General features: G+C 31.4%; 2 non-coding genes across 2 annotated transcripts; both read left to right on the top strand.

Moving 5' to 3' along the window:
* The first annotated feature begins 10,363 nt into the window (after positions 1-10,363).
* TRNAP-AGG (transfer RNA proline (anticodon AGG)) lies at positions 10,364-10,435 on the top strand. Its single transcript has one exon. It is a non-coding gene; the product is annotated as a tRNA-Pro (tRNA).
* Positions 10,436-11,502: 1,067 nt separating this feature from the next.
* On the top strand, positions 11,503-11,574 carry TRNAP-UGG (transfer RNA proline (anticodon UGG)). Its single transcript has one exon. It is a non-coding gene; the product is annotated as a tRNA-Pro (tRNA).

The following is an 11,574-nucleotide window of genomic DNA, read 5'->3' as shown; positions in this document are numbered from 1 at the left end:
TAATGCTAAGGTCAAATATTTGTCTCTAAAAGAGAGATTGATGAATTATGTTGGATTCTTGGTGAATGGGTTTATGTTAGTACCGGGTTTTGATTCAATCAAATTGGAGTGTGAGTGAAGTTGAATCAAAACCTGGTACCTACATTAGATCAAATTGTTGAATTCATGAATTTATATAATAGGAAAAATAATCTGAAATTTAAAAAATATATACTAAAATTTAAATATTCAAAATTTTGATGAAGGAGAAAAATTAGGTAAGTATGAGATTTGAATTGCCAACCAGATATACAACTACATTGAGGGCATTATATATCGGATTAAAGGAAAGATGTGGCACATGCAAGTTGCTAAAATTCTTATTTATTTTCGATTTAAGTTTTGCTATTTTTTCCAATTTTCCTTTTTATAAAAAATATTTGATGGAAAAACTACTGATCTGCATCTTGGGCTTTATGCATTCCACTATGCTCTTTAGTACTTAGTTAGCAATCTCTTTACTTGACGACAAAATAAGAAAGAGGAGAAATTGCAATGGACGATGAGTTTTCCAACCTTTCTTTTTTCTTTTCTAACGTTTTCATGTTTCATAGTCCCATTTCTATTTCGTCTTCGATGGCTCCAGTGGCTGATTGAAGAGGAAAATCACTAATTAAGGAAGAGATTGAATCTCTAGAGAAAGACAATGCAACACTCGAGCCAATCACATCAAGGCTTCCAAACCTTATGCCAAACCTTATAAGTACGTCGAGGATAAATGAAATTTGATATCTAATTAATCATCACAGTCATTGCATTCATGTTACATTTTGCACCATGCGTTCTACATTTCAAGTCTTTGGTGTTTTATGTTTTTTTTTTTTTTTTTTTTTTTTTTTGGTTCTTCAGAAGAATAGAGTATTTGACGATGACGAGAAATCATATCATAGAAAAAAGGGAAAATGATGGACTTGGATGTATCAGTAGAAAACAGAGTTATACAAAAGTAGAAACTAAGTGTAAACTCGAGTTCAAAGTATTTAGCTCTTTTGTATTACAAAGTATTTTTATATTATTATAAAGCATTTACATGGCTCAATACTTAAATTTTGAGTTTCGAGATTAAATTTTCTCAAAATTTTAATGAATTTTCAATAATAATTTTCTATTAAAATATTGAATTTGAAAGGATAAGAAAATCAGGTTGGTGTTCACATCTACACCTTCATGGTAAAATATATGACCGTTTTTTCTAACATAAATAAATCATAAAAAATATCTCCAAAGTTTGGAAACCCTAGATCTTCTCCATCTCTGCTCCTCTACAATCCCCCACCATTTTCTTATCTAAAATTGATATTTCTCTCTTTTCTTTCTTCTCCATATCTCCACTAATCTAAAACCCACGCCATTTTCTTCAAAGACCGTCGACTAAATGGTGGTTTCTTCTTGGAGAGAGACTGAGAGACTCAGACCACAGTGGACACGCGACCTGGACGACGGTGGACGCACGACTCGGACAAGTATAGCCAAGTACTAGACGAGTATAACGCAGATATTGCAACTTTTCTCAATTCCAATTTTAGTGTCCTACAATAAAACAAAAACATTCAGATGTCATAAACTTTCATAAATAAACAAAAAAAACTCCAAGTTCAATTCTAAAACGAGTATAACCAATCTCAACTCACCCCCACAACATTCAAACTTCATAAACATCTAGATACAAAAAACTCCAACTTTCGCCTAAAACAATCATAACAAACTCTACCCACCCCCACAATGTTCAAACGTCATAAGTATCCACAAATACATAAAAAACTTCAACTTTCCCAACTAAAACAATTATAACCAAACTCAACCCACCCCCACAACATTCAAACTTTATAAAAATCCACAAACACACAATAACGACAAAAAATATATCAAAATCCAGTTGTTTGACTATCATAACTGTAGGATAGCCAACAATTCATCCACATAAAGCTACTAGTAAGACATAACTACATTGCTACCATAACTGCATGATAGCAACATATTAGACAACTAGATAATGAAGTAATCATACCTAATTCGATGACCCTCCTTTTTGTGATTGTATCATGTTTTCAATCATTTTTTTTTCATTTATTCCATTTGTCTTGCATGATCCTCTCTCATTTGTTTTTGAACATCTTCAAGTTCCTTAATCTTCGATTGAGACTGTTCGAAATTGGCTTTCAACTCCCTCACCTCTCTACTTTCCGTCCCTTGAGTAGATGACAAACTCGATGAGTTGCTACCTCTTCTTGACTTAGGTTTAGGGCTCTAACCTAGGCCTTTTACAAATCCGGGTCGTCTACCCAAAACTGTCTCACAGATTTCATCCCCTGTTAGTGGTTGGGAACCTTCTGGAGTGGGGTTGGATTGTAATTCTAATATTTTATGTTGCACATATTAATTAAGTGTGTAAGTACGAGCGACTGAACTTAGAAAAGAAAAACAAAATGAAAATAAAACAAAATTGGTTACATGTGCATCCTCAGTTGTCTAATTCATGCACTTGCCACCTTTAGAGTGTGTTTCTTTAAATACACGTCCTACTTCTCGACCTTGCTTTTCCTACAGTTCAGATTGAATTTGCAGAAACGACTTCGATTTGCCTACATGGTCGAATGGTAATTTCTCTCTATTCTTCCTGTTCGTCTCTGAAATTTCCTACATTCGAACCAAACAAAGAAAAAAAAAATGAAAAGATATTCTATAATAGTAAATGAAGCAAATGATATATGCCTTAAATCATTCTAACCTGAAACTCTTCACTCTCGAAGCAGTCACACAAAAAATGTCAACCTTCTAGTCTATTCTTAATCCAACTAGGCGGGTTGGCACGTGCTTGCTGAGGGTTGTTACATTTCTTGTAATGTCAGTGCAAACCTGCTCTGAATTCTTTGAACGAGTTTTACATTTGATGTTCTATAAAATTATTAAGTGGTTTATGGGATAAATCAAGCACGAAATGAGGCTACATAAGAAGTAAGAATTAATTATCATATATGATGTTCATGACAATCTAAAAGAACAAACTTATAAACTTACCAACAATTGACTCTTAGCTAATTTTACAATTTCGTTTGGAATATCAACAAAAGTACGACATCATACTGGAAATCCAAATCCGACGGTGACACTAATCGCATAACTAAATCGTACTAAATTTTGACATTATGACGCTCTTTAAAAATTGTGTTTTGGACGTTCCAAAGCTCCTTTCCATGACCGCCCAAACAATGACGGATGACAGTTAGAATTTTCTAATAACGCACTAAAGATGTGGACGACAGAAAAATTGCAAAAAAAACCTCTTGGAAAGATGTGTCGTGCTGCCCTTGCTCTGCATTTAACCCTCTTTTGACTTATTCTTTATCTTGGGTCAAAGTTTGATTGTTCTAAAAGTATTTTGATCTTTTTACTTCAAATTTGGCTCGTTCTACTCCAAATACTCATTTCTTATAAAATAGATAAATAAAGAATAAATAACTCTTTTAAAAAATAATATATCTAATTCACCTTTCCAGGTAAATTCCCATATAGGGGTGTTACGTTTTCGTCAACTTAAATACCCCAGCCTAGACAGAACCCGCCATAGACAAAAGGTGCCTTATAGATAGATTTGCTACACTTTATCCTTTTATTAGCCAATTTAATCCTATTAAACTGATTAAAAGATTAAAGCATTAGGGTTACTAATCATATTAGAACCGTGATCTTAGGTCTATGTGATCCAAGTTTTAAACATTTTAAAACCATGAATTAAACCTAAGTAAGCATGCATATCTTTCTTATTTCTTTTAGTTCTAATTTCTCTTTAACTCTTAAAAAGAAACAACTAAAAAATATTGCGCACAACGAGGCGTTTATAACATTTATAAATTAACCTATGTGTCATGCTTCATGCAATGTCCGGTCAATACTATATAACTTTTATATAACGCTTAACAACTCAGCAAACATGTTGTCATTCACCCTTATACTATAACAATTATAATATAAAGATGGTGCATGCTTTTTAGGCATGCATTAATATAACTCTTATATTATATGATGCATGATCATACTCTTACATAATTAAAATCATGCTTCTCTAAATTATAACAATTACAATAAAGAGATGATGCATGACCATTGCATAACCTAAGGTGGGATTTACTATATGTACATACCATATGACATATAGAAACATACATCACATGTAATAAACAAAGGATTAATGGACCAGATGAGCCTTTACAAGAAAAACCGGAATGAAAAACCCTATCTATTACGTTTTTCATCGAGCAAACTGGTTCACAAGCGAAACCGGGTCTTGAACTACCAGGAAGTCTTCATCATGTAGCAAACTTCAGTAGGTAGACGATCGTTCAGTGCGCACTAGACGATAGGAGCATAAACAAACGATCGCATAGACGACGACAAGACTGTGAAGCCTGACCGTCCATGCGATTGTGTAGCGCGACGACAGGTAAACGATTTACCTTGCGTTACTAACCGATCATTTAGTCAGTTACTAAGCGATGAAGCTTGCTGACCTAAACGATTGTCTAGCGCGCACACTTTAAACGATACGCGAGCGTCTCATCATCTAACCGACGCGTGCAACTTGGTAAATAATTTACCTTGCGATGCTAAGCGATCGTTTAGTTAGTTACTAAGCGATGAAGCTTGCTGACCTAAACGATTGTCTAACGTGCGCTCGCCTTAAACGATACTCATCGATTGCATATCCGATCGTCAACCCAATGCGACCAACTCTTGATCGCATACCCTATCGTTTAACCGATGCGTTCAATCACGATCGCACACTCCTTCATCTTTACGTTGCGATGGACAGCGATCGTGTAGAACATCTTCTGCACGATGCGATCAACCCTAGATCGCCTCCTTCCTCGATGAGCCGAAACCTTTACCCAGGACTTCGACGAATGACTCAAGACTTCAAACAAAACTTTGAATACAGACTCATAACGATTATTTATGCCCAAAAATGCAGGGGCCTTTACAAACAACCGCAAATGTAAAAGGATTTAAACAAACCGAGGCTTAACATCTCGAAAATATCCATTAATCCAACACATCCACAGAAGATATAACAATTAAAATAGCATAGAAATGCACCCACCATGAATGTATATGTTATTTCGTTGCAACAGATTAAATCGGAGTATCATTAACCTGGCTCTGATACCAATTGAAGGATCTCATACCGAGAGTTCCATGAGCGTGTTCAGATCGCTCTGATTTCACAGTGACCGAAACACAAAAGATATATATTCAACACATATAGTTATGCATACTAATCAAATTAAAGGCATGCTCATAATACAATAAATAACAGAGAAAAAGGTTCACACCAGTTGAAGGCTCTCTTCGAACATCTGAACCCAATGCAGCGGAAACCCTCCAACAGATCTACCAACACCCGACGGGTATGTCGACTGCAACAACACGATCAGTACTTACATTAACACTATAGCGGGGACGACACCACCACTAGTGAAACCCAGGTATCCTCGGCGTGAAAACCCAAAGAGTGGGCTTTGGTGAGTTTAATAGAGGATGGAGGATAACGATTCATGTAGACGATAAGCAAGTGCGAGATAATACAGTACTATCGTATAACGGAAATGCCTAATAAATTTTAGAGCCCATATGCTCCTGTAATTCTCAACTCTAAGTAGAATACAGAGGAAAATCTTGTGGTGGTGACCATTTTTGTTTTTCATTCGTGAACGTTCGTGGAGAGAAGATTGTGAAGAATTATTGGCTTCAAGGGTAAGTGTGACTGAACCCTAATTTCTTCTCTAACATTGTTATTTTGCATGCTGTAAATTTTTATTAAAAATGCATAATTTTATTCTCTATAATTTTTATTCTCTGTGAAACTAAAATTGGTTCTGATCCTGCTTATGCTATAGGCCTATATCTATCTATGTATATATGTATGTGTGTATGTGTGTGTGTGTGTATATATATATATATATATATATATATATATATATATATATATATCATATAGATTCTCATAAAACATTCCTGACGCATGTGATATAGTCAGCTTATTAAATATTTGTTCATATGAGGGTATAAAATTACCTTATTTGTCCATATGCTTTTATAAAGAAATCACAACTTGAGATTTACTATATATGTTGATGATTTGAGTAGAAACTTCTGAAGAGATTTCAAAAGCAACAGAGTTTCTTAAGAAAGAAACTGGGATGATAAGTTTTGTCATAGTTTGCAAATAAAGCATAAAGAAAATGGAATTGCATCAAGTTATACTTAAAAGATCTTTTATGAATTACGTAAATCATTGAATACTCCTATGATGGTTCATTAACTCGATGTGAAAAAGATATATCATCTGATCTCAGAAAGATAATGATGAATATTAGGTCCTGAAGAACCATAATTTTTTTAGAAGTTAGTGTACTTACACATTTTTACGAGTCAATACACTACCTGATGTAGTATTTTTAGTAATTTTGTTACCTAAATATAATATTCCTCCAAAAGAAAGATATTGGAGTAGAGTTAAATATATATTATATTTTATTTGAGGATTAGCTTATATGGATTTATTTTATTCTAATAAATATAACTATGATCTAATAGGTTGTGAAGATGCAGGTTATGTATCTAACCCATATGAGCTAGACCTTAAACAGGTAACTTAATACATGGAGATATATATATATTTTTATTTTATGACAGCCTATGAAACAGATCATAATGACTAACTTTAAATCATGCTAAAATCTTGATAATTCTACGAGGCAAACCAATAGTGTTCTTATTTGAAGATGATAAGGCATAAAATAGGCGACATCACTATTCAACAAATTTCTATAGAAGATGACTTGGAAGATTTATTAACAAAGATGTTACCTACAACAACATTTGAGAAGTTAACACACTATATTTGCATGTGAAAACCAAGAGTTATATAGTGATTTTTTCATGAGGGGAAATTGTAGGGATAGAATCCTGAGCGAAAGCATTAGGATCATCTTGCATTTGATTTTTTCATTTTTAAGGAAAAAAAAAAAAACAAGCTAAACAGAACATAAATAGTATAAACAACATACTTAACATGCAATAAAAGGAGAAACAAAGGGATGAACGGTTTTTACCTTTGTAGATCCCATAATCCTCAAAATTCCTCTTTAAAAATCGTTATTTGGACGTTCCGAAGCTGCCTTTCCATGACCGCCCAAACAATGACGGACTACAGTTAGAATTTTCTAATAACACACTAAAGATGTGGATGACAGAAAATTGCAAAAAAACCTCTTGGAAAGATGTGTCGTGCTGCCCTTGCTCCGCACTTAACCCTCTTTTGACTTATTCTTTATCTTGGGTCAAAGTTTGATTGCTCTTAAAGTATTTTGATCTTTTTACTTCAAATTTGGCTCGTTCTACTCCAAATACTCATTTCTTACAAAATAGATAAATAAAGAATAAAGAACTCTTTTATATTGTATGTGTAAAAAAAAAAAAACACATACACAGAACTTCTTCCCTTAAAATTTCTTCTCTCAGAGAAAAGCTCTCCCTCCTAAAAATTAATTATAGAGCCCACACACTCTTGTAATTCTCAACTCTAAGGAGAATACATAGGAAAATCTTGTGCTGGTGACCATTTTTGTTTTTCGTTCGTGGAAAGGAGATATATCTAATGGTTACTATATCGCGGTCTAGTCTTATGCGAACTCATTGCATAGGATACCCTCACTTGCATGTCACCTACACGAACGTGTTGGATCATTGCGTTTGAATCAAATACAAAGAGGGGGTTGTATCCATAACGTCATCAGGATAAGGTACTCAATCTTATCCTTATACTATAGACCCTTTAGGGTGTATCTTGAACATTGGTCCCTGTATGTCTCCACATATTGTTCAAGACTCATAAGACAACCTTGGATGTTAGTTTATTGGATTAAGGTTATTAAGACAAAATAGAATACAACACAATCAATAACATTTATTGAAATAACATCGATAATTCTTTATTAATGACGTAACACAATCAATAATATTTATTGAAATAACATTGATAACTCTTTATTGATGATGATCAATTAATTACATTTACTATCTACGAGCTTGAGGGCATAAAACCCAATAGGAATAAAGGTGTTGCACTCTTTTTCCTTTGACTAGGTTTTGTCTCATAGAGTTTTCATAGCAAGGTTTTTAATGAGACAGTTACTAAAGTATATGCATAATGTACTCTTTTTCATTAACAAGGTTTTTCCTAGTAAAGTTTTGACGAGGCATATTCTATACCTTATGGACATCTAATGGGAAGTGATATAAATATTTGAATTTTAGATATTAATATCCCCATATATCATTTCCAAATATTTTCTCCATTATCTTTTCCATATAATTACCTTTCCATATCTTGTAAACTCTTTAAATAATGGTCATTAGGACCTTTAAGATATACAGTTGAATATAGAATACATTCACTCTCTATTTTTTCTTCTCCCTATTTTGTTCTTTATTCTCTTGTTTTATAGTTATATATAAATATATTTCCACTTTGATAAATTTAAAATTTTCTTGTTTTATTAATTGAATTTTTGTGGCCTTCAAAAATGACCTTTATACTCTTCAAGAAGATTAGAAAATTTGCAGTTCATTAAAATGATTTTTGCTTTAACTATAATTGCTATTAATAACCAATCATTAATGTAATATATATATATATATTAAAAAAAAAAGAGGAAAAGAGATTGTGGCAGCTCGAGATCATATGAGGCCTTAGAGAAAAGTTTGATGGAGAGACTTTCATATATAAAATATTATCTAAAATTTATTTTTCTTGCTCTTGAGATGCAAAATTATGTATTAGATTTTGTTAATCTAAGTTCATAATATATCATTTTCAATGGATAATATGACTAATCCATTTAATCTTTCTTGCGACATAGTTGACCTTAAATAAGATTTAATTAATTTTAATTTTGAAAAGCTTCTTTAAGCAGAAGAAACCATTACAGGTATTGTTAATAATATTCTATAGGCAATAGATATATTTGAAAAAGCATTTACTTTTTTTTTTATATATAATTTAATATTTTAATAGTTGACCTTAAAAAAGATTTAATGTTATTTTTTTATTAATTAATTATTAAACATCTTTTTCAATTGTTTTATTTTTAACTATCTAATTTGTAAATCAATCCAAGCATTCATATTAGGTACGTGTTCATTACTAGTTTCCCAACTTTTAAGCCGAGAACTAAGATTTTTCCAATCATTAACTCCTTCATTAGCTAGTTGAAATGTATTAGATTTGGTACCAAATAACGTACAACAAAAATAATAAAATTTATCGAAATCCTTTGAATAAACTAGCCAATTTTTATCATATTTTTCACAATTAGATAATTTTTTAGTATAATGAATATTAGAAAAATTCTAGAATTCTCATCTTTTGGAAAAAATTAAATGACTTTCTATAATGAGACCATTTTTTTTTTATACCAATAAGTCAATTAATTTAGAATCAATATTTTTTCATTTTCTTGGAACATATATATTAGAGCCAACAAACTCTTGTGATTCTCATTCTAGAAAATACGGAAGGCTCTAATTGATGGTGTCCAAATTAGGATTTCGAGTTCATGGCCATTTTGGTTTACATTTTTTTTTTATTGTGATTGTTCCAGATCGAAGAGATTCACGTGAAGAAAAAGATCTTCAAGGGTTAGTTCTCTCCTATTTCCTTTCCTCCCTTCTCTATTTCATTTTAGCATGTTGTAATTTAAATTTAATGCATAATGATTTGTTAAAATTGTATGCTTATGTAAAATTGGGATTTGGGTCTGATCCCCACTTCTGCTCACGAACCTTAATCGGTTTATTTAAGTAAAGACATACAAGTGGATCATGTTTAAGTGATAACCTAAATGGTCGGTAGTAGATGAATAAGAGTGGATACTTTATCCTAACCTTATCCCAACGTAAACTTATGAGAGTTTTGAGAGAGTTATATCAATAGTTGAGATTTTCAAGGAAATTTGAAAGAAATTATGAATAAAAAGATAAAAGATTAATAAATTTGAAATGTCAGCCCATCAAAATTGATAGAGCTTATGAACCTCTTCATTATATATTTTTTTAGTAATTTGTTTTTTTAATATTAGAAGAAAAATTTTATGAAAAGTAAAAAGTATATTATTATATATTTTAAATTTAATTTCATTAACAAGACCAACAGATTATTTTCCCTTGAAATTATTATTTCTAATTAATTTTAATGTTTCACTTTTTAAAAAGGTTTAAAAAGAATTACCTTAAATAGGGTTGCTTTGAATAGTTCCCAACAATAGGGCATTTGGTCTAGTGGTATGATTCTCGCTTAGGGTGCGAGAGGTCCCGAGTTCAATTCTCGGAATGCCCCAAATATTATTTCAATTTTCTTTTTAAATTCTTTATGTCAAACAAATTGGATTCGGCTCATAATTTCTTTCTTTTTTTAGCACGATTTTAAAATTTTCCCATCTTATTTTTCTATTGAGTTTTTTCATACTTTTTAATGCTTCATTTTTCATCCGACTTTTAAAAGTTGTCATTATTTTTCTCATTTTAGGTATAGTTTAGAATTATTATAACTTTTAAAATAATTATTAGCCATTTTACTTCTAAAAAAATCAAGTGTAATAAGAATGTAAATTATTGTGAAATAAATTTCAGTCCTGAACCTAAATAAAGAAGTTACAATTTTGGTAAATGATTATTAAATTGTGGTACATAATTTTTTTTTAAAAAAATAATATATGTGGTGAGGGAATTGAATTTCTAACTTCGAGGTTAATATTGCATGTACTATGCCAGTTGAGCCATACTCAATTTGGCATGTGTGATTTTTTTTTTTCTTTTAAAAAAGTACAAATTTGGTTTTTCTTTAAAATAGTTGCATTAAACTAGTCCATTAAAAGAAATTAGGAGAATAGATTTGATTGTGTGAGAGAGATATTAGAACAAAATTGATCTCTGTTTTTTGAAGAATAAACTTGAAGATTAGGATTTTGTTAAGAAGCGACATTTGATCCTTTGAAAATCTATCAAGGTTAAATTACAAGTTTAATCATTGAACATTCATGCATGTTTGTATCTGAAAAGTCCTTAGACTTTCAATTCTGTGTCTAATAGGTTTATGAATTTTAAAAATGTCAAAAAATTCTGTGTCTAATGTACCTAATAAACATTGAACTTTCAAATTTATGTCAAATAGGTTCATACATTATAAAAAATTCGAATAGGCCAATAACATTATACAAAAAATTGTAAGTTTTAGAAAATTATTAGATATAAAATTTAGAGTCTTATTAGACATTTTTTGAAGTTAAAAAACTTGTTAGATACAAAATTGGAAGTTTGAAGACTTATTAAACTTCTTTTATTTTTTTTTTAACTTTAACTTTGTTATATGAGTAATATAAAAAGGGGAAAGTACTTAGACAAGTTGGGCATTTGGTCTAGTGGTATGATTCTCGCTTTGGGTGCGAGAGGTCCCGAGTTCGATTCTCGGAATGCGCC

Source organism: Benincasa hispida, chromosome 5, assembly GCF_027475165.1.
Source record: "Benincasa hispida cultivar pf3 chromosome 5, pf3_genome.v1.1, whole genome shotgun sequence".
In the NCBI taxonomy this organism is placed as follows: Eukaryota; Viridiplantae; Streptophyta; class Magnoliopsida; order Cucurbitales; family Cucurbitaceae; genus Benincasa; species Benincasa hispida.
The sequence above is the reverse complement of the archived record's forward strand: the minus strand, read 5'-3'. Positions and strand labels throughout refer to the sequence as shown.